General features: G+C 34.6%; 1 long non-coding RNA gene and 1 pseudogene across 2 annotated transcripts; one reads left to right on the forward strand and one right to left on the reverse strand.

The window, feature by feature from the left end:
• The window catches only part of LOC114263924 (protein DETOXIFICATION 40-like), a 50248-nt pseudogene extending 30286 nt beyond the window's left edge, over window positions 1-19962 (reverse strand).
• Window positions 10478-11978, forward strand: LOC145796728 (uncharacterized). 2 transcript variants are annotated; one of them, XR_014337224.1, is made up of 3 exons: window positions 10478-10681; window positions 10794-10849; window positions 11836-11978. It is a non-coding gene; the product is annotated as an uncharacterized LOC145796728 (long non-coding RNA). The 2 variants fall into 2 exon arrangements; XR_014337223.1 differs by having other exon boundaries at window positions 10794-10856; window positions 11836-11977.
• Window positions 19963-23829: the final 3867 nt, after the last annotated feature.

Genomic DNA, 23829 nt, shown 5'->3' on the forward strand with positions numbered 1-23829 from the left:
GATTAGTAAACGACATTTGTCTCACCTCTTGCTCCTCCATCACGCCGATCACCATCGCCGTCACCTCTATTAGCCTTGCCGGTCGCTGCCTCCACTAGTAGCGTTGTCGGTCACCGCCGCATCTTCTCCGCTCGCCGATTTGGTACTTGATTTTTCTTTGCTCTTTTTCTGCTTTCTCTTTCTCTTATTTTCTGTTTTGGGTTTTTTTGCAGTGTTTTTTTACGAAATGGGTCTCTAGATTGGGACCTTTTGCTTCTTGATTTGGTGTTTCTGTGTTTTCTAGGGCTGGAAAGAGAAGATATATATATTCCCTTGTATTGGACAGATGTTTTGTAATGGGTTTTCAATCTTGTTCATATCTGAGTTTTGTAATGGGTTTTTAAGAGATATATTCAAATATGAGTTTTCAATCTTGTAATGCAAATTTCTTCATTTCTTCTCTTACTGCATTTTTTTTCCCTTCAAATCTGATTTTTTTTTTTCCCTCTCTATTCTTTTGGAGAAAAGATTGCTTTGCTTATTAACAGATTGACATAAATGCACCAATTACATTTTCCATACCTAACAGAAACTAGGATCTGATTCTTTGTTTGTTTTTCCTGTTTAACTTTTGAGTAGAATTGTTGGAGACATTATCTAAAAATTTTGTGAAAGAATTATATGGTTGGTGATTTATGAATATGTGAATAAAATTGTGCGAAAGAATTATTTTGTGAAAGAATCTGTGAATAAAATTAGTATTGCTGTAAAATTAGTATTGCCGATATATGATATATGATATACACAAAAAAAGGTATCTGAAATTTTATCTGAAAATGAATTATATGATATACATTTAAAATTAGTATGATGTGAATCTTATCTAGAATGACTGTGATTTATAAATATATATATTTTTTCATTTTCTATTTGTTTTTTTAGGTAAGGGGAGGGGGTTTTGGACTTGAGATAATTAATCCAATCCCATATGATAGTATCTATGCTCTTAGTTTTATGTCGATAACAGGATTTTCTAAGTGTTATATATGTAGCTTACTCTCTGTTTGGCAACATCTTGTTTTTATGTTTGATATGCATTTGTATTGGTAGTTTTGTAGGAACTATTGGGACATCATTGTATTGGTTGTCATGACTCATTCTTGCCATTTGGATGTTAAAAGTATATTTGTTGATATTCTCCTTTTTGTTCTTCTTCTTGTGAGTGAATCGTGATAAAGTGAATGTTTTATTGACAGATGGTCAACAAAGTGACTGTTTTATTGAATTTATTTTAAATTTTTTGTGACCTCCTTGGAAATGTCTAAGCACTATTTTTTCCCACTTTGTTACTATAGTTGACAATTAGGATTTCAAATTAAAATTTTCACTATAGCTAGAACATTTTCATATAGTATCTTCTGATATGTAGGTTTTGTATTGGTTATTCTTGGAATATCAGCATATGCAATTATTTTAATATTAGGATTAATGACGAATAATGATGTGTACTATTATTTAATTGGTTTTTAAAAAATAATGATGTGTACTATTATTCCCTATGAGGAATTCGTAAACAATTTGAAATTGGTCATATGAGAGTTTAAAATTAATATTTAAATTCATAGAAGTTGTGCTTTTTATATACAAACAGAGTTTTGTTTTTTTTGCTTGTGATTTTTACTTATAATTTTCGTGTGTACGTTTTGACTTGTATGATGCCATGCCATGACATTGCTTTAATTAATATTTATTTTTGCTTCAATCCAAGTTTCCAATCTATGTACATGACACTAAACTGACGAAATTAGAAACATGCTTTTGGCGCTTTGGTTGGGAATACTTGATTCAATTGTTGTCTAGATTAGAAGTACAATAATTTATTTAGATGTATAGATCACATTTTGGTTCGATATATAGTAACATAATCAAATTGTTTATTTTGCACATATCCATGGCGAGTAAGTATGACAAATACGGTAGACAATTAAAAAAATTGAAGACATGACATGAGTATCCTTATATGTTATTTGACATTCATTTCATTACCATAACTCTATTAATTTCATGTATAGTGCGATTTTAATTTAAACTTTGGTTTACAATTGCCACGGTTATAGGTTATTAGTTAATGCAGAAAGATAAAAAAGTTGCACTCGTTCGTTGGGGGCAATTACTACATCAGGTAATCTTTGACTATTTGTTAAGGCATTTTTAATTTATTTAGAGAATTTTGGCACTTTTTTTTATTAAATTTGTGACTATTAGAGGATTCACTTATTGCATTCTTAATTTGTTTTTACTACTGCGAATGTAGCACAACACATACATACATAAAAATATGGAATCCTAATGTTTTGAGCATTCATGATATGACAAACAATTAGATGACCCAAGGAACTATTTGATATGTAAATAAAATAAGACCAAATATGCTAATCAGGGGGTGGCTGTTGTGTTTTGCTTCAAAAATCCCAATTCCATGTCTAACTCAACAAATAAACAAGTCAAATTGCCAAAATAGACGAATATGCTTTTACAAAAATAACTAAACTAATATGTAACAATTTGAAGACCATAATTTATATAGCAATTCTAATTTATATATCAATGTCATCACTTACTGTAGGATTCTTTTTCACCCTTTACTCTACATTGCATGCTTTACTTGAATAGTAATTCTTATTTATCAGTTATTATTATTAATACAACTTGTCAATAAATTACATATGTGTAATTGAGTTAAAGGTATATATTAGTAGGGATTGGGGTGGGTGCTGTCATAGCATCCTGCTGTCATATCATCATTTGTGGGCACAATGCTATCAAACTATTCATATTCATTCTAGTTTTTATTTGAGCAATTTTTTGACTTTAATGTAAGTGAAAGAAATCTCAAGTTTAAGATTTAGGTCCTTGTGATTTCAATTTAGTCATGAAAGTAAGGGTAGCACTTTGGATGAAATCTCATTCCATTGGTAGCTCCTACTTTGTTGATATTTGCTCTTGTTTTGGAACCTTGAAATTGGATTTTATCAATATTCCATTATGACAAAATTTGAGCTAGATTTTGGTTGGACAATATGAGACTGATTTACAAACTTGTAGAAATATTGCTTGTAATTAGTTCATAAATGCCAAGCTTTAACTGGTGAATCACGTGTTACTTTTTGGTTTTGGTATAATGAAAACTTGTAATTCATCGAAGGAAAATTTGCTCCTAATTTGTTCATCTATAATGTGAAACCAATGTTTTGAGACCAAGAATTTTATTATTAACATTTTAATATTGAAATATTTTTCATATGTTTGACAGATTGGCAATGGATGGAACATAGTTCGGGGAGTATCAAATGATTACATTTTGAATTTTTGAATATATTTTGTAATATGTTTTTGTTATGAATTTGCAAGCTTTGAAGTTTTTTTGAAATTACATGTTTGAAGTTTGGGATTGTAAGGGATTTGAACTTATGTTGGATGTTTTGGATTTGATATTTTGCTTATGTTTAATATGCTACTACTTTTGAATTAAGTTTATATTTTGGATGCTTTGCACAAATGTGTTAATTTGAATTATATTTTGCTTATGTTTATAAGTTCATGAATTATGTATTGAAGAGGGAAATTGTAAAAATATATATATATATATATATAAAAATAATAAATTTTTGGTGACAGGTTTTTCAGTTGTAAATTTACTTTTGGTGACACTTTGTTTCTGTTGTTGAAAGTCTTTGTGAATAATTTTTTTAGCGACCAAAAACTTGATTGGTCGCCAAAGTTTCAACATTTAACAACCAAATCATTTAGTCGCTGAAAGATATTTTTAGCGACGCATTTATATGTCACTAAAACCTAACATGTCATTCGCTTAAGGTTACTTTTAGTGACTAAATGTTAATTTATGGCGACAAAATTTTAGTCTTTTGGTGACTAAAATATTTGGTCGCCAATTTATTTATAAAGGCGACAATAATTTATTTGGTCACCAAATCATTTAGTGACAGGGTTTTAGCGACCAATTTTGTTGGTGTCGCAGATGCTTTCAGCAACCAAAATTACACTTTTGGTGACTTAAAAAAAAGGTATCTAAAAGTGCTTTTTTTTTTTGGTAGTGTACCAAGAGACTGTAAGCAAACATTTGGATGCCATTGTTGCGGAGGGATGTAGCAGCGAGCTCAAGGTCGCCGAGGTGGCCGAAGAAGATCTGGGTGGAGGTTGCACTACAAGAATTAACACTTTTGGCAACAAAAAAATTGGTCGCTAAAAGTCAATTTTTGGTCGCTAAAAGTTATCCGCGACCAATTTTTTTGGTCGCTACTTTGGTCGCCAATTGAGGGTCGGCAAAAGTAATTCGCGACCAAAATTGTGGTTGGTCGGCAAAAGTTGGATTTCGCGACTAAATTTTTAGTCGCTAAATGTTTAATTACCGCGACTAATTTATTTTGTCACCAAAACACTTTGGTCGCCAAAAGTGAAATTTTCCTGACCAAAAAGTTTGGTCGCCAATTGTGACATTCCACGACCACAAATTTTTGTCGCCAATCATGACATTCCGCGACAAAAAATTTTTGGTCGCCAATCGTCACATTCCGCGACAAAAAAATTTGGTCGCCCATTGTCACATTCCGCGACCAAAATTTGTTTGGTCGCCAATTGTGACATTTCGCGACCAAAAATTTTGGTCGCCAATTGTGACATTCTACGACCAATATTTTTTTGGTCGCCAATTGTGACATTCCGCGACCAAAAAATTTGGTCGCCCTCCGTGACATTCTGCGACCAATATTTTTTTGGTCGCCAATTGAGACATTTCGCGACTAATCAATTGGTCGCCAATTGTGACATTCTGCGACCAAAATTTGTTTGGTCGCCAATTGGGACATTTCACGACCAAAAATTATGGTCGCCAATTGTGACATTCTGCGACCAATATTTTTTTGGTTGCCAATTGTGACATTCTGCGACCAAAAAATTGGTCGCCAAAACTATAAAAACAAAACCAAATGTTGGTCGCCAATACCCAACAAAATAAACCTGTAATTTATAATAATTCATCCAATTTATTCAATATAATCTGTAAAAAAAAGAAATCATTCAAACCAACAAATAAATTGAATCATCAACATTCAACAAAATACATACATCAACCATTTCTGAACCTGTTTAATTAAAGTCAGCAACTATTATAAGTTTACATCCGCAAATAATTCGAAACTACATATTTCATCTAGCATAAAAATTAAACACGTTTTAAATTTTTATCCATGTACATCAACCCAAAAATATAACTAGTTGTCTACCAAATATTTTCTATAGACACCCATCCAAAAATATAAGTAGTAGTGTATCCAAAAATATATTTTCTATATACATCTATACAAAAATATATAATCCTTCTAAAAATCCAAAAAGTGCCAATTTGTCCTGTACAATTCAGCTTTGTGCACGAGTTCATCCATCTGTACCATAAAATAAGAGAAATAATGTCAGGTAAAATTGGACAAATAACAAATTATGTCCATGAAAGCAAAGGTCACATTAGCAAATTCAATGACTATCATTATCAAATTGTAAATAAAACAATACCATTCTTATGTGTATAGAATAAATTGGATCAGCCACCATTCCAGATCCAAAATAATGCCACACAACAGAAACCAACATGGCAACTGGAATTGATCCATATTATCAATAACTCCGAGAAATCCTCAATGAACCTTTCATGTGACAATTGGATTTCAATCCTAAACCAACCACTAATATATTATATTATATTTATCATGCATGTATTGATCAGTGATAGAAAAACTTGCAAGCAAACAAAAAATAATTTATAGCAGCTCTCTAATAAATTTGATGCATCGATGATTAATCTATATACAAACTATTAATTGGTGTTGATAGTCACCACCATATATAGTTCACGTTTAATTTGTATTCTTTCTTCTGTAACGATGCCATTTAACATCACTACCTGAAGATCATATTCCATCAAAATAAATACAAACACTACAATTTGCATACAACATAATGCATGGTGTTCTCAGTCATATATTATCTTGAAAAAGGCCCACAATCCATGATATATGATTTGTAATGTATTTTTGGGAGAGTTGCTAATGTGTAGCATTAGAAATTTAGAAATTAGGCAATATTTAAAAATCAAGAAGTTTCTCAATTTCACTACAGGAAGTGTGCACTTTTGCAGTTTCTTAAACATTGTAATTTCAAAGCATGTGCAATTCGACATTTCTTCGAACAAAAATTGTAAAAATATATAATTTCAGAATATAGACCACCAGTTTGCTCCAAAAACAAGCATCCAGACAGATCAGGATGATTGACAGCTCAGGAAAAAGCCAGACAGAGCTGGAGCACACACTGAAGCCAGACAGATCCATCTGCTGCCCATCCAGACAGATCAGGATGATCTTTATGAAGCCAGACAGATCATGCAAACCACTTGAGGAAAAGAAAGAATAAAAAAGAAGAAATAGAGAGGAGCAGACCCACACTGCTGCCACAGTGTTACACAGCAACACAGCACAATGCACCAATCTGCTGCTGATGAAGACAGCAGCCAACTGACAGATTTTATTGATGCAATACTTCACCATGATGACCATCAAAGGAAGAGAAAAGAAGGAAAAAGAATAAATAGAGAAGAGCCAATTCAGAGCAGTTTTGGACCCCAAACGCCCCAATTTTGCCTACTTTGTCACACGTTTATGTCCTACATAACCAATCATGCGTCCTATCGAATAGTTGCTTGCTTTCACAAGTTTGTTTGATCTAGGCCGAGGTGACCGCTACGATCTCTGGTTGTTTCCAGGCTGTTTCCAACAATATTGCCCCAACCGGCTCGTTTTTTCCTTTTTTCTCACATTTTGGTTTCCGTGGAACATTCACAAATTTTGGTTTAACTATTCATCCTTCGATCAGTGGAACATTACAATGCATTAAAGTTTCTTTTCTAGTCAACATAAACTATTCTGTAAATTCCATCTTTCAAATTTAGAACTAAAATTAGTTTAAAGACAACTATTTCTATATGATATTCTCATCAAACGTTTATTTGCCTTTAATTTGAACATAAATATAATCAAATATGGTTTAACACACTTACCAATTACCACTGAGCCATCTATTGTCGAGAATTTGGTGGATTGCGATTTTCCAAAACTTGTGCCAACATGCTCTGAAGTCTAAAAAGCTGCTGCTGCATGTCCTCACGTTGTCTTGTATTCTCTGCCTCTTTCATTTGTTGCTCCTCTTCTTTTTTTTGTTGCTCCTCACGGTTGCTCTACTGCTCCGCACGCAGTATCTCCAACTCGGATGTAAGCCTTTTCAATTGCTCGTCACGTGCTTGTGATGCAGCCGAGAACCCAGAATCACAAGAAGAAGGCTTTGGTCCAACCCCAAATCCTCTTAAGTATCCCTTCTTCTTACCAAGAACCACTCTTGATATATCCTCTTGCCTCATCGGCGTTCCAGCCTCGATAGACTCATCCCGCACCCTTGTCATTTGCTCCTATAATTGTAAAATATAAATATTGTTAGTATAAGACAAACACAAAAGTTGCATGTATAAGTGTCCAAATGATTGGAATACTTGCATGTAAATCACCGCATATAGGATCAATCCACTGTTTTGTCCTCTTGTGTTGATGAGTGTGCTTGTAGAAATTACAAAGATCTGGCAACACTCCACCATTTTCCTTCACCTGTTATTTGCCAAACACCACATAGAACACTCCTTCAGTAATATGGTTAATTCGTGAAACAAGTGTGGATAAAGGTAATAAAATCAATGAAATACATCTCACCGCAATACTCATTGCTGCCGGAAAAGATCGCGACCCACTTGTGTGATTGTAGGGTAGCTTGCTCCTATTTTGTTTGCCGGCGTCGTAGCGACGCTACAAAAATCCACATTGTACGGGTTATTACATATATAGTTAAATTACTAAGTCATTTTTTTTGGGTCATGGTTACATACAAAAATCCACATTGTTGGTGTTTGTGACATATATAGTTAAACAATGATAACAGTACTAAGAAGCCTTGTGAAGGTGGTCAAATACTTATTTTTTATAGGTAGATAATTTGATCCTTCATTCTATATGATTTCACAGAGCTTGTTATTAATACATTATTATTATATAACTAAATCATAACATACCTTGTTTGCAGGATCTAACCATACTTCGTCAATCAAATACTTCCAATCATCTAATTTGATTCCTTTGTATGGATGAGCATAGGGATTAGTTCCCGCATCCACAAGCTTCTCCCATTTCTTCTTCATTCTGCACTTCCAATCTTTATGTAACACGTTACACTTCTTTTCCACAACTTGCTGGGATAGTGCATTGTCCTCATAATTATCCCCTATTTCAAATGTATCCTATAATCAATGCAAACCAAATAAGAAACTTGCAATTATGTAATGTGAAGGCTAAAAATATGTAGTTACAGTGATATTTAATTACAGCGAGGTGCAAAATTTAATGAAACAGAACATCACTTCATAAACGAAAGAACACATTTAAATAATGAAAATCGCTTCATAAACCTTAGGTGCAAAATTTAATGAAAAAGAAAGAACATCACTTCATAAACCTTAGGTGCAAAATTTATCTATGATATTTAAAGAAAAAAACCAATCTCTAAACAAGTCCTCCCAAGGACTGCAAAAACCCAAATCCACAACAAAACACATTCCTAAGGATCAAGCAATGGCAACAATCACCCCTTGCACTATTAAAATATCCACAACAGGAAAACAATACTGAACCAACACAATTCAGCAAGAAACCCCTCTGCTGCAGTCCCCCAAAACAATCCAGCAGCAGGCATTTCAAAACTCCCCTGTGACACACAGCAGTAGGCAACAGAACAGCAATAGGCAACATTTCTAACTCTATACAGCAGCAGGCCACAACATCAGAACTGGGATCCTCATGAAGAACCACTGTTTGAGTGAGCTAATTCATAGCAGCAGCCCTGAGTTTGATTGGAATGTGGAGCTTGTTCCCATTATGGGATGGTTACACATAACAAACAAGAGCAAAGCATTGAAATCCCTAACTTACATGTATACACATAACAAATCAGTTGTCTAAGCTTCGTTAAATGTTTTCCTTAAATTCTCTCAAGTGTTCTAGCATTGTTCTAGGTCTAATTCAAACCTTAACTAAATGTCAAATGCATACAAGAAGAGTCCTATGTGAAAGAAGGTTACAAAACAAAAGCATAGACAAAATCGGGGTTTTTTGCATGTGCAGGAGCCAATCCGCACGTGTGGGATGGTTACGGCAGGTGCAACCTGCACCTGCCTTTTTTTCAGAATCAAAACTGTGAACTAGGGAAATCGCCGCACGTGCGGTTCTGGGCACAAATTATCTGTTCAAAATTCAGCAAGTTCCTAGGCTGTTTTCTTCCATTTTTCTTGAGTTGGGACTTATGGAACTTGACCTAAAACATGTAAAATCAATGATGAATATGAAAATATGATTGTTTTCCAAATCAAAACATCAAAACACAATAAAATTCTAAGATTCAAAGATCAAATCCATGGTTCAAGTTATGAAATTCTTGAATATAGTTTCCTTTAAACTCATCTTCAAAAATCTGCTCTGTCTTTAAAACATGATTTCAAACATGTAAATATCTTGAAATCAAAAGAAGATATGGAAGTAAGGATCCAAATGTATCAAGATCATCAAAAATTACGTATATCAAGATTGAAATTCCTAAGCTTCATGCCTAGTCCTTCATTTTAATTTCTTCATTCTTAAACCAAATTGATCCTAGTTTCTTTTCAATCTTAGATGTTAGGAAGGTCTGCTATAGGATTTAGGATAGAAATCATACCTTAGAACACTTTTTAGGTTAGATTTGTTGAAGTTCTTGAGTCCTCCCTCTTTTCTCTCTTCTTTCTCTTTTCTTCTCCTTTCTTCTCCTCTTTTCTAGCTTCTTCTAACGTTTGCTGCAGATTTTCTTCTATTTGTTTGGCTTTGGTCCTAAGTTTTTATTTGGTAAAATAGGGCAAGAGTTGGAAAGTTCATTAGTTGGTTAATTTCCTTGCTTTAACTTAACTAATTAAGATCAAGACTAAGAAATCCTAATTTATGTGAAGTGCCTAAGCAAGTGCCTCAGCAAGTGCCTCTATGTGAAGGCCACCTCCATCTCCAAGTAAATCTTATCCATCTCTCTAAAACTAGTTGGAGGCTTTGGTCATCCAATTTTAGACTTTAGTTCTCCAATATTGTTGTTCTCTATATTCTTAAGGCTGCCTCAGTTGGCACCTTGCCTACCTATAATGGTTTGTCACCCCTTACATATGTACCCTACTTCCTAGAAGGCTTCTGCAGCCATTTGACTCACCTCCAATGACCATAGAACGTTTCCAGTCATATGCCTGATTTGTTTCTCAATGACATTGAACCTAATAAGACATGTCTCAACTCTTATACAAATATTTTGATTGTAGTTGTGGACTTTGTGCTTCCTAATATCCCTTGATGATTGTCAATAGAAGAAACACCTTGATGAATTGGCAGACTAAATGATAATTGATTTTTTATCAGCCTAGTATGAGTTGGTTTTATTTTAACAGTTATCACTATTGTTGTATTTTCTTTCGTGTTCTGAATTTCAGGATGGAAGACTAGTGTGCATTAGTTCCATTCAACAGGTTAGGACTGTCATTCCTTTTTGGATAGTAGATTTGTTGAGTTTTTATGCTCAAAACAAATGAATTATATGCTTCTTTTATGATTTGCACTTACTCAAGCCAATCTTTGCAGATTGACTTTGCGGTGACAGTGTCAGCATTGCTTGGTGTTCCCTTTCCTTTTGGAAGGTGCAGTGTACGCATTCTGTGAATTTTAACTTTTGAATCATCATTTTCATTGCATGATTTTTCAAATTAATTGTTAGATGAATTTCTTGATATGTTGTAGACAAGTCAGTAGTGTTTGTTTCTGGCATATAAAGCATTCCTATATTAGCTATATTAAATTTTTTTTTTAGATAATATGCTTCACTAGTGATGGTGGACCATTGAATTAGTAGAAACATTTCTATCCAGAGATGTGAAATTTCTAAAAGGGTCTCCATGTGCTCAATCATTTATTAGAGTTGAGGATGGTAAAGTTGAAATTTTATAGCTTCATATGATTTTCCTTGGTGAATTTAGAAGATACGGAGCTAGTTTCTTCATGTGCACTCCACATCTTTATCCATATGCCTCTTTTCCTTTTCTAGTGTATCATTATTTTCTACACATGAAGGGTTTTTTTTTTTTTTTGGGTGCTAATATTCAGTGGACATAATATAATTTAAGTAGTTACTGGCAATCAAATGAAATGAAGCACAGTGGCATGAAGTTTATTGATATCACTACATGACCAGTGTTGCAATTTCGTTGGATTTGTTTTAAACATCTGGATGGTTATGTTTTTGTCATGCCAAAAAATAAATGAAAAATCAGACTTTTCAGAAATTGAAGTTGTCGACCATGAGAATTTTGTTTCCATTCTATTGCCAGTTTTTGTAGAACTGTTTTGCATTGTTGGTATAGCAAACACCGTCACTCTGGAAATAAAATCCTTTTCCGGTATGATTTAACTTTTTCATTTTGCTTTCACTGGTATTGTATTTGAACATCTAAAAGTTATGTCTTTGATTTCATTTTCTTAAGAGCTTGCTTTGCTATTTGATATTTAAATTTGTAGTTACATTTGAGAATGTCGTATAAACTATATCTTGCTACCATGCCACTGCATTACTGCACTTTTCTTTGACATTATGAAATTTATCTTTCTAAAATAATTAATTTATTTACAGCATTGGACGTGTGAATCCTGAACTGTATGCTTTAGCTTCTGGAACATGGAATTTCGAAAGCTCTAAAGAGGGTATTTACCAAAATCAATCAAACACGGAAGAATGGATGCAAAATTATGTCAACCACAGTGTATTCAACCACAGTGTATCCTAGTCTAAATCTCATACTTTATATACTAAGGGTAGAGCAGTCCAGAAAAGTTATTTGCTTGAACGCTAAATCGATTAAAGAGCACAGATAACACAGACCTTCTAATCAGTCACAAGAAGTTGAGTTTTGTATACGTGTACAAGCGCTAAATTGTTTGGACATTATATTCATATGCCATTTTCTCCTTTTTTGGATTTATTTTCTTTAATATAATCATTAGACCAATTATGTCTAAATCAGGAGATATTCATATTCATAAGTTAGGCCCAGCTACACTGATAGACATATTCATATGAACCTGTCAACTAATGTGTAACACGATTCATTGTTAGTATATGGTGATTCATTCTTACTATGTCCATACTACATTGCCAAAATATAGACTACCATTAAAGGTTGAAGACAGTGATATGGTAAGAGCATAAATAATTACCGTTCAATTGGGTACATCCATCGATATTGCACTGGCCCTCCCAGTATTGCCTCGCGCGGCAAATGAACAACCAAGTGAACCATGACATCAAAGAAAGCTGGAGGGAAAATCTTCTCAAGCTTGCAAAGTACAAGTATGATTTGATCCTCTAGCTTCTGTAAATCGGTCACCTTCAACGTCTTTGAACACAATTGTTGGAAGAAATTTCCTAACTCAAACAAAGTCGTACCAATTTCATTGTTAAGATACCCGCGCATCCCAACCGGAAGTAGTCGGTGTACAAGCACATGACAATCATGACTTTTGAGGCCTGAGATTTTGCCACTGTCAATATTCACGCAATTGGAGATGTTTGCTGCATAACCATCAGGATACTTGATTGATTTCAAAAAAGCACCAAAGCCTTGTCTTTCTTTCGTGGATAATGTGTACACAGCTGGAGGCTTCACAAATGACCCATCACCACGACTCTGTAGGTGTAACTCCTTCCGAATTTTTAAATTTGCTAAATCAATCCGTGCTTTTTCTGTGTCCTTGTTCTTCCCATCCACATTTAATAGTGTCCCTATCAAATTGTCACAAATGTTCTTCTCTATGTGCATGACATCAAGGTTGTGTCGAAGCTTAAGCGTCTTCCAGTAAGGCAATTCAAACAGAATGCTTCTCTTTGCCCAATTCAGCACTGGATTTTCGTCCCTTTGTCTTTTCCTGTTATTTGGATGTTTTCCAAACGGCTTGTATGTCCCAGTCTGAATTTGCTCTAATATTTGCTCCCCTGATAACTCCAACGGTCTGCACCTAACCTCACTTTGTCCGTTAAACAACTTGCTCCTTCGCCATCTATGGTTCTCGGGCAAGTAACGACGAGCACCTATGTACCCTATCTTACTTGTTAACCTTTGTGATGATGCGTCCTCATTACAAGTGGGACAAGCCAAATAACCTTTAGTAGTCCACCCGGACATGTTCCCATAGGCAGGGAAGTCGTTGATGGTCCACATCAGTGCAGCATGCATTCTAAATGACTCTTCGTTTTTCGCATCATAAGTTCGCACCCCATCCCCCCATAACTCCTTCAACTCCTCAATCAATGGCCGTAAGTAAACATCGATATCTCTTCCAGGAGCCGATCGTCCAGGAATAAGCAATGACATCATGGAGAAAGGCTCTTTCATACACTTCCATGGTGGGAGGTTGTAAGGCATTAGGATAACGGGCCACATACTGTATGATGTGCTCATATTTCCGAATGGATTGAAACCATCGGTGGCGAGCCCTAGCCTTACATTTCGTGGATCCATGGCGAACATAGGATGTTGTCGATCAAAGTCTTTCCATGCCTCAGCATCAGCTGGATGCCTCAAGATTCCATCATCCACACGTTTCTCCTTGTGCCATCTCATATCTGTAGCGGTCTTCTTGGACATATACAATCTCTTCAATCTTGGTGTCAATGGAAAGTACCTCAATATCTTGTGAGGGATCTTCTTACCCTTTCCGTTGTCCAACTTGTATCTAGGCTCTTCACACTTGGGGCAATTTTCAAGATTTGCATGCTCCTTCCAAAATAGTGCACAATCATACCTACAAGCATGAATGGGAACGTAGCCCAAACCCAAGTCACGTAAGAATCTTTTCGCAGCATATATGGTCCATGGAACAATCTCATCACACTCAGGTAGTGTGTCCTTGAAAACTTTCATAACCATATCAAATGACTTATTGCTCCACTTGTTGTACATCTTAATGTGAAGCATCTTAATAATAAATGACAACACAGTGAACCTTGTGCATTCCGGGTATAGTTTACGTTGAGCATCTTCAAATAACTTATCAAAGTTTCGCCCATCCACACTCTCAAAAGTAGCAGGTAATTCATCCCGTTCATCATCCAATGCAAAACCCCTACAAACCTCTTCCAACATAGTAGCCAAATCATCCCCATCATCCTGATCTTCGCCTACAATTTCACTATATATGTCATGGAGACCTTCATTCGGTATGAGAGGTTCAACCACGGGAACAAGTTCCCCATGGTGCACCCAGGTCTTGTAAGAAAGAGATATCCCTCTTCGAATCAAATGAATCCTAATAACGTGGATCGTATGTTCTTTGTCATTCAAGCAATCAATACATGGACACCGAAACTTATCCTCCAAGCCTACATTTCTCATCGCAAATTCAATAAATGAATTCACCCCTTCTTGATACTCCTTACTACTTAATCTATTTTTTATTGTCATCCAACCCTTGTCTATTTGGGCCATCTGAAAGGTTAAAGACAACCATTACAATAAGTACATAATATTACAGAAAGTGTTAGAAACTACAAAATGAAATATGCTAACAGTAACAGGAAGGACAGATTCGGACCAACAAGGGACAGCGAATAGTTGAAAATCAGCAGAGTAAAAGAGCTTATTCTACATACATGAACAACATTTGAGTTGTAAATAAATAAATTACACTATTAATTTGGAAAACATACAACATATCTCAGCAATTTCATATAATTAGACTAAACACATTTAATGTATGTCGAGAATTTAGTTCAAGTAGCCCAACAAAAGCAGCCAGCTACACTCAATGGAAGAGTAATTCCAAGAATATTGGCAAACTAACAGATCAACAACACTATTAGCAGACTAGCAGACAATTACCAGGACTAACAGCTTCAACCCTCAGACCCTCTTTTTAACAGACTAGCAAAGGTAGCAGCAATAATCTGAGTTTTTTTTTTTATTTTCTTTTATGGATCAACATAGCAGAGGAACCCAACAGCAGGGGAAACAGATCAGCAGAACAGAATAGTGGAAGATTGGACTGCCACAATAGTGGAAGAGTTAATGCTGTTAGAGCAGAATAGTGGAACAGAATATTTAGACTGCCACAATAGTGGAAGATTGGACTGCCACAACAGATCAGCAGAACAGAATAGTGGAAGATCAACATACCAGAGTGTAATGCTGTTAGAGCTAAGTCTGCCAAATGAAAATGGAGTCAGATTTTGTACTAGACAGTTCATCCTCATAGAGTATGTCTTGGTTTGATGACTAAGACAATGATACATGAATATTTACCCCCCTTTCTTTTTACCTCCTACGTACGAACCATATGTATAAATATAGGACCTATCATATATATAAAATAATAAGATCCACTCTTATTTTTCAACGGATCATGCTAACGACAACTTATGGTCTGTCTTTAGGGGGAGGTAATACCAAAATAGTTAGAATACTAAGCACTTTTTACATATTTTGATACATATTTAGCACGTATATCAAGACTAATACTAATCATTGGGTGATCATTAGCATAAATTTTTGTAAATATGGTGTGTACATGGTGTTTGTTGTGCCGATTTGCATAATAGGCAAAAAAAAACATAGATGCTAATTACTTTATAAGTGTACAAAACTCCCACTCACAATAGAGAGAGTTTACAAGAGGTAAATAGGTAATATGCATATAAAAAATTATCTTCATAACACTTAATTTGCTGGTATCATGTTTCGTATCATTTTATTTGAACTTAGAAATGAAGAGCGACACATTAAATAAAAATAAAAAACAACCAATCAAGAGCACGAGATTATGAATGGCTATGAAAAATACAAATATATAAATATGTCAAATCCGGTTCAAAGCACGACAAAATGGTCTAAGTTGAACTCTTACTTATGAGGCAAAATAAATAATAACTATATATCTTGTCTAGATGTCCCAAATGAGATGTAAAGTAATGGCTCATAATATATATATTAAATCTTGCTACAATTGTCTTCCCAAAGCTCTTAATGAGACACATAACCCAACCATTTTCTGGGATCCAAAAGAGAGCTACATAATAATAATACTTTTGAAAAAAATTGGCAAAGGTAGCTAGGATTTTTATGTTAGTTTTGTTTTGTGTTCCAATTTTTATGTTAGGGTTGGAAATTGGATTTTGTTTTATAATATTCGGTAGTTATGATGTCCAAGGGTCAGTTCAAATCTTGTTGATGTTTAATATGTTGCTTATGATTCATATTTGTAAATCACTTTTGTGTTGTTTTGTTTTTGTTAAATGAATATTTTCTAATTAAATTTTATGGGCTTATGTTGCATTGTTGCTTTCTTGTACCAAATGGATTCTCCAATCTACTGAATGTAGAGTTGAAGTAAGTAAATCTTCACCAGAACATATATACATACAACATTACAACACACACATATACACACAATATCTTTAATTTAGGATAAACTTGTTCAATACTAACTCTGATTGTGTTTCTACTTTAGAACCTTGAGCTACAAATAAAAAAAGGACATTAGAATTACAGATTTTGGAGGCTAATATCAGGTGAGGTTCATCAGAACTAGGTTCCTCTCTGTGTAGATATTCTAACAATTGTTTTTTCCATTTCTTTTAATATTGTGATATTGATCCCTTCTTTTTTTCGATGTTCTGTAGGGATTATGAACTGCTCCCAGAGCAAGAACCCTATCTACATCAACTCATGTGGTGCGAGAGAAACTTGAAACAGTCTTTGGAAAAAGTGGTAGCAAGAAAAGTGAGTTTCCATTGCTCGTGCACATTAATCTCCTATGATACCAAGTAGGATGGTGTCAGCATTACATCTAATATTTGTTCATATGATACCACTTAGTCAAATTTTGTTCAGAATGTTGCAATTGATTCTTTGTCTACTTTTTTCGCCAGAATGCATTGAGTGGTAGCTATTCTTCCTTACAAAGCCAACCCAACACTCAGGTGCAAATTATAAATTTGAGCACTGCACCATCATCTTTTAATTATGGTTTCTACTTGGGTGCGTAAATTTTGTTGTACTATAATTTATTATACTACATCTAACATCAATCTTGATTAGGTGGAGATGGAGAACCAAGGCGGTATGCCACTTTCATGCTACATTGATGGAAGGGATCTGAGTTGGGTTCCAAAAAGCCCTCCTTCTAGGCAGCTTTTAATGCAACTTGATCCTTGGATTAGTCCTTACAGGTTTACATGTTATCAACAACTTAATAGCTATTGATTTTCACTATTTACTTAACACCTTTTGTGTCCTAGTCCTTTTCCCCCCTTAAATGTCATCACAATTTTTCGATCACTAGAAGTTTGATAATTTAGGGAAGTGGTTGCTCATGAGGCAACAATTTTAGCTAGTAAAGAAGTCTTGTTTTAACAATCTATTAAACCCTAAACCATTCACTGATCTTTAAGAAAAACAAGAATCAACCCCTACATTAATTATTGTTTTATAAGATCAAATTTAGAGTAGCGATAGACATGTAGGTTGATATTATTAGTTTATTTTTTTTGGTCTCTTGATACTGATATGGGATTTAAATTATTTTCATATCAGCCAATTCATGTTCATAACTTATTAGCAACTCAATCATAGCTAATTTGGCTGCTATAAAACACTTTCTTCATGGCTGATGAATTTTTTAAAATTCATCATTGCATCACCCGATTAAGATACATAATACTTGATACTCCTCATATTTTCATTGCGACTCTCAATATTGATTCGTCTACCAATCATGCCTTTATTCAAAGCCTTGTTTCAAACTTTTAGTCAGTTTTCCTTTTCTATATGACTGAAAAGTAAAGGAAAAGCCAAGTAAATTTCAAGGAGAGTAACTATCATAGTCTTAACAGTGCCGCGGTTCGTGAAAGCATATTTCAAGGAATTACTGATCAAATAAAGGGAACACCAGTTGAATAAGCAAGACATTGTCATATCATTGGCTCAATCTAAATCAAACCACAAAAATGGGAATTGGTTTGCTAGTGGTAATCCTTACTGTAGCAAGAGCTTGAGTGTCACTCAACCTCCAAATGTTGCAAGGTTTGTGTTTTCTATATATTCGAGTTTTATACGTAAAATGCTTTTTCTTTGGTGTGATTTGATTAACATGAAAAATGAACTATTAATTATTATCTTTTACATTGTATTTACAGGAATATATCTCTACCAATTAATGGATCATTTTGCACTGCTTCTGCTTCTTCTGCCACCACCACAACTACTGCGAAAGGGTTGAATTGGGGTTGTATCAGATGGAAATTAATAAGCTAAAATAAGATGTGCTACCCTGTCTCTTCTTAAAAATTCAACTCCAACTTCTAAAGGATGGTATATACGGTAAGTCCTTGTACAGCCTGTGCCTCATTTAAGGGTACTTAAAAAATCTCAGGAATAAATCCTATTAACCAACTAATTTGTTCTGAAATCAAATTACAAATAACTTACAAAAGCACCCAAAAAATTATATTCTCATTAGGTATATTTTAAACAGGGATACTTAAAGAAATAGCAGCAAAAAAACACTACAACATCACAGATTGGGGGAGTTCACAAACAACAACATGAAATCTTATAATCGACATATCCCAGTACCAAACATCAACACAAACATTGACAGTGAGAGGGAGACACAGGCAGAGACTGAGTTCATGAGAGTGATACAGAGGATTTATACCTGAAATTGATTTTTAGGGCGAGTAGAAGATCCTCCGACAAATCGCGATGGTGAGGGCCCTGGTGGGTGAGTGATTGTAGAACAAGACGCGTATGAGGAATCAAAGAGAAAAAATGAGACACAGATATATAAACAGACAGAAACTATTATAAGTTGAAAAAAATACCTAGATGAATCAGAAATCCCCAAGACGAAACAGAAATGGCGAAGAGGGACGGAGGCGCAGATGGTGGGGAGGCGCTGACTGAGGACGGCAAGGTTGAGGGTAAAGTGAGGTGATTGGCGCGAATGAGGTTTGATCGAATTCGCCTGAGGTGTGAAAGAGGCGCGTAAATACCATTTTTTCATTGTGTGTTTGAATTAGTAAATTTATCCCCTACCAAACTGATGGTCGGGTAATGAATTTCGATACCAAAACGACGTCGTTTTGGTATCAGCGACCAAAATTGTTTAGTCGCTAAAGTAGCATACACAGCTCCCTTTTAAATGTCATTCTCCGCCCATATTTTTGGCGACAACTAGTGTAATTTGGTCGCCAAAAATTACCTATTTGCGACCAAAAATTTTAGTCGGTAATAATCTGAATTTTTAGCTACCAAATTTAGTTTTGGTCGGCAAATGGAATTTTTTTGCGACCAAAATTTTTTTGGTCGGCAAAAGTGGTCGCAAATTGTGTAAATTCTTGTAGTGTTGACATGCCAAAGCTCACCATACTTACAAAAATTGCCGGAGCAGCGAGTTTAAATAGTAGCTTCAATTCTATCCAAGTAGTACTTTGAAGGCGGTGAAACAGCGGTACCTCTTTGTCGAACAATATAGTCTCGAGTTGGCTGCTCAACTCCATGTGTTTCTCTAATGATGATTGAACTGATAAAGGTGGTGGTGGTGATTGAGAGTGCAGCGAATGTGGGTCCAGATGATCATTCTGTGTAATCCCATCTTGGATGTCATTGTCCAGTCGTAGGTATGGTGTGGTTGCGGTAGCAGATTTTGGAAGTGTAATGAGTTGAGTAATGGTGGTGGTGAATATGAAGTTAAGGGTACTTAAAAATTTGGAGGACACCCAATTAAGGCCTCGTTTGGGAACCCTCCAGTTTAGCCAAAAAGCCAAAAAGTTATTAAAAAAGCCAAAAAGCCACCCTAAAAATCTATGTACAGTAGCTGCACGTGAAGTCTGCCAGCTGTAGTGTAAAATGACCATTTTGCCCCTCCTTGATTTTGTTTATATCGTTTTCATCCCTCGCTTTATGTCAAACATTGATGGGAATATCTGCAGAGCTATTATCACACAGGGTGTAGTAGCTAGAGCTATTCAGCTACATCAAAGAGTGAAGATGAAGAGGGCCCTTCGTTCAAGGCCAGATCATTGTAGAAGCTCAAATCTGAAGAGAAAGACGAACCAAGCGACGACGATAGTCCACCAAGGCGAACGAAAAAGCAGTCCCTCCTCCGACGATTCCCCAAACTGCAGGTATGCTCTCGCTCTCTCTCTCTTTTCAGCCTCTCTTCTTTCTATTTCGCTATGTAACCATGAGCTGTATGCTCTGTTTGGTTTGTATGTATGTATGAACTCTTTCTCTCTCTCTCTCTCTCTCTCTCTCTCTCTCTCTCTCTCTCTCTCTCTCGTGATCTCTCTGTCTTTGTGTGTGTGTGCCTGTCGCTCTGTCTGACCATTTTCGTATTTGAATTTGTCTTCAAAATTCAAAGTTGGGTGAATTTTTGCAGAAAGTCGCCTATATACTGCCATATTGGGGGTTTTAGGGCTTCCTTTCACCTACCGAGAGCAGTTTAGCAATATGCGAGTTGTTTGTTGGTGGGGGAGTGTGGATCTCATAACCATGACTTGTATGCTCTGTTTTTTGTATATGTATGAACTCTTCTGTCTCTCGCTTTTGCTCTCTCTTTGTCTTTGTCTCTGTGTGTGTGTGTGTGTATCACCACTTGCCAATTTGAACACATTATGTGTTGTAAAAAAAAAAATTACAACGCATTTGGGTAATTAACAAGAAAGTCCCCTAAATAGGATCCCACATTTTGCACCAGAAGTGAAGTTATTCAGTTATACCATTCATGAATGGTTGATCCTCACATATGTTTCAATACAAATCCTTCACATACAACACAGACAGACCAAAGACATTATGGATGTGCATTATCTTTAGCTCCTCGTTCTTATCTGTTTCAGCCAAAATAGAATTCCTCATTTTCATATAAGCCTCATTGTTTATGCTATTGGTAAGGTTGTCACCCATGAGAAACTATGTGGATATGTTTAAAATAGCATCCCCTTATGGTCCTCAGTTCTTATAGTTGTTGAATTCAACAAGTTGGAAGTATTCTGATGATAGCTTTTCTCCGGTGTAAGATAATTGAAAATCTAAGAAGACAAAGGGAGAGAACTTTGGCTATTTGTCAGTATAATCTTTCCAATTACTCTCTCTCTCTCTCTCTCTCTCTCTCTCTCTCTCTGTGGTTATAATTTTTGAATACGTTGACATGAAATTATCAGTTATACTAATCTTGTAAATTTGGTGAAATTAGCTACTTAAAGGTCTTGATTTTTTTGCTTGATGTTTTCTTATTTTTGAACACTTATGTGCTAATATGTTGCTCCTTGTAGCAGATCAAAAACTATATATGTTGCTCCTTGTTAACAATTCCTGAATTATTTTTTTAATTTATTTATTTTCCAATAGTGTCTGCATTTTCAAGTGATGTATATGTAGTGCAAGTAATGGATATCATTTTTCCTTAAACATGTGTATTTATCATTCATCAAGGCTTCTGGATACAGATTTTTTTTTTTACTTTTGTTTATTTTTACCTTCAATATTTTTCAATATTAAAATCCTAAAATGCGACAATCTATATTTTTCACCTATAAAATCGTAAATCCGAGACTCAAATAGAAGAAGCCCTAGCTGCATCCGTAGAGAGAACCAACTAAGTTGGTGCGATCAGCAAAAAGTATACGAGCAGTCACCAAGACCTGAATCATTTTCAGTCACCAAACCACTCTCTATTCTCTTTGTTAATAGGCAAGGATAAAAAATTTCTATGCTCATGTTCTTTGAAGAATCTTGTTTCTAGTTTTTTTGAAAGTAGTTATTTATTTGCTATCATTTTATAGATTGGTATGGGATCCTTTACCGCATGGGTTGAGTTTGTCTAAAATTTGTCTGTTTGAATTAAAAGTTGTGCTGGAAATGGAATTTTTGATAACAAAAAAAATTAGTCCCATGGGTTACCAATGGAGGGATAGTGTACAATCTAGAAATTTACTAATGGGTTTTAGCTTCTTACAAGTTAAACAGTTGCATATATAAAAAGCTTGTCATTGAGAGAAGTATACCTGACATGAATATCCAGGAAAAACATAATTTACAGATTGGTGAAATCTTTTCTTCTATGTTGGTTAGTTGTGTTAATTCTTGTACAAATTTACTCAAGTTAGAAAGTTAACAGAAAACAAGTAAACCTGACATGAATAGCTAGGAAAAACATAATTTATTAGAGTCTGATAAAACATTTTGTTGTATGTTGGTGTGTTTGTGTTAATTCTTGTAGATATAACAATTGGTTTTTACTCTTTCCCAGTTAGAAATATAATTGTACGAATAGGGATTATGAAATTGTGCACCAAGTAAATCAAAAAAAAAAAAAAAAAAAGAAAACAGAAACAAAAAAAAGAAGAAGGACCATTTGGTGTGTATATCCACATGGACAATTGCTGTGTATTTGCACATTTGGTGTGTATTTGGTCTTTTTTCAATTAATTTTTTTTCAAATAATTTTTTTTCCCAATTAAATTTTTTCATTTTTTTCAAATAATTTTGTTTCAATTAATGTTTTTTCAATTATTTGTTTTGGGAGATAATTTTTTTTTCAATTATTATTTTTCCAAATAAATTTGTTTCAATTATTTTTTTTTCCAATTATTATTTTTTCAAATAATTTTTTCTCAATTACTTTTTTTTGCAATTACTTTTCTTCCAAATAATTTTTTTTCAATAATTTTTTTCCAATTACCTTTTTCCCAAATAAATGTTTTTCAATTAATTTTTGTTTCAATTAATTATTTTTCAAATAATTGTTTTTTAATTAATCTTTTTTTGAAATAGTTTTGTTCCCAATTAAATTTGTTTTCCTTTTTTTTTCGTTAATTAATTTTGGTTCATTTTTTCAATACACTTCTTTTTTCAATTAATCATTTCATAATTTCTAATAGACATAACAAATGACGTGCACTGACAAAGTTGTTAACAAAAGAAACTTGTTTACATAATAAACTTATCCCACACCATAAGTGTCACACTCGTTTACTTGTTTTGTTGTGCTTGTCATGTCATCAAACAAGTCATCACAGACTATATGGCCTCATTTATGTTGACTGCGACATCAACACAACCAGGCCCTATGTGTGCTTGTGGGTACGGGCATTGTGCGGTCAAGATTTCTCGGTCTGCCGAAAATCCAGGACGTGTGTGCTACCAATGCCTTCGTGGAGTAGTGAGTACAAGCACCTACCTTGTTTGGGATTATTACCTTGTCAAATCGTCACTAATAATTAATAATTTTTTTAACCTCAGCCATGTGTCAATTGGATTGGGTGGTGTGACGAATATGGCCGACAAATGCCTTTTGAGAATGACAGAGACAATGTTCGTTGTTTTGAGGCGCGTTTGATTGACATAGAACAGACTCTGCGTGTACTTAAAGTTGTGACATGTTTTCTGTCCATCATCGTCATTATTTTATTGTTCTGTATGTAATATATGTATCCGTGTTTAGATGGTTACAGTACTATGCTGTTCGTATGTAATATATGTATCCGTGTTTAGATGGTTACCGCACTATGCTGTCAGTATGTAATATATGTATCCGTGTTTAGATGGTTACCGTACTATGTTGTCCGTAT

The sequence above is a fragment of the Camellia sinensis genome, chromosome 8, assembly GCF_055761805.1.
Source record: "Camellia sinensis isolate YWXY chromosome 8, ASM5576180v1, whole genome shotgun sequence".
NCBI classification, from domain to species: domain Eukaryota; kingdom Viridiplantae; phylum Streptophyta; class Magnoliopsida; order Ericales; family Theaceae; genus Camellia; species Camellia sinensis.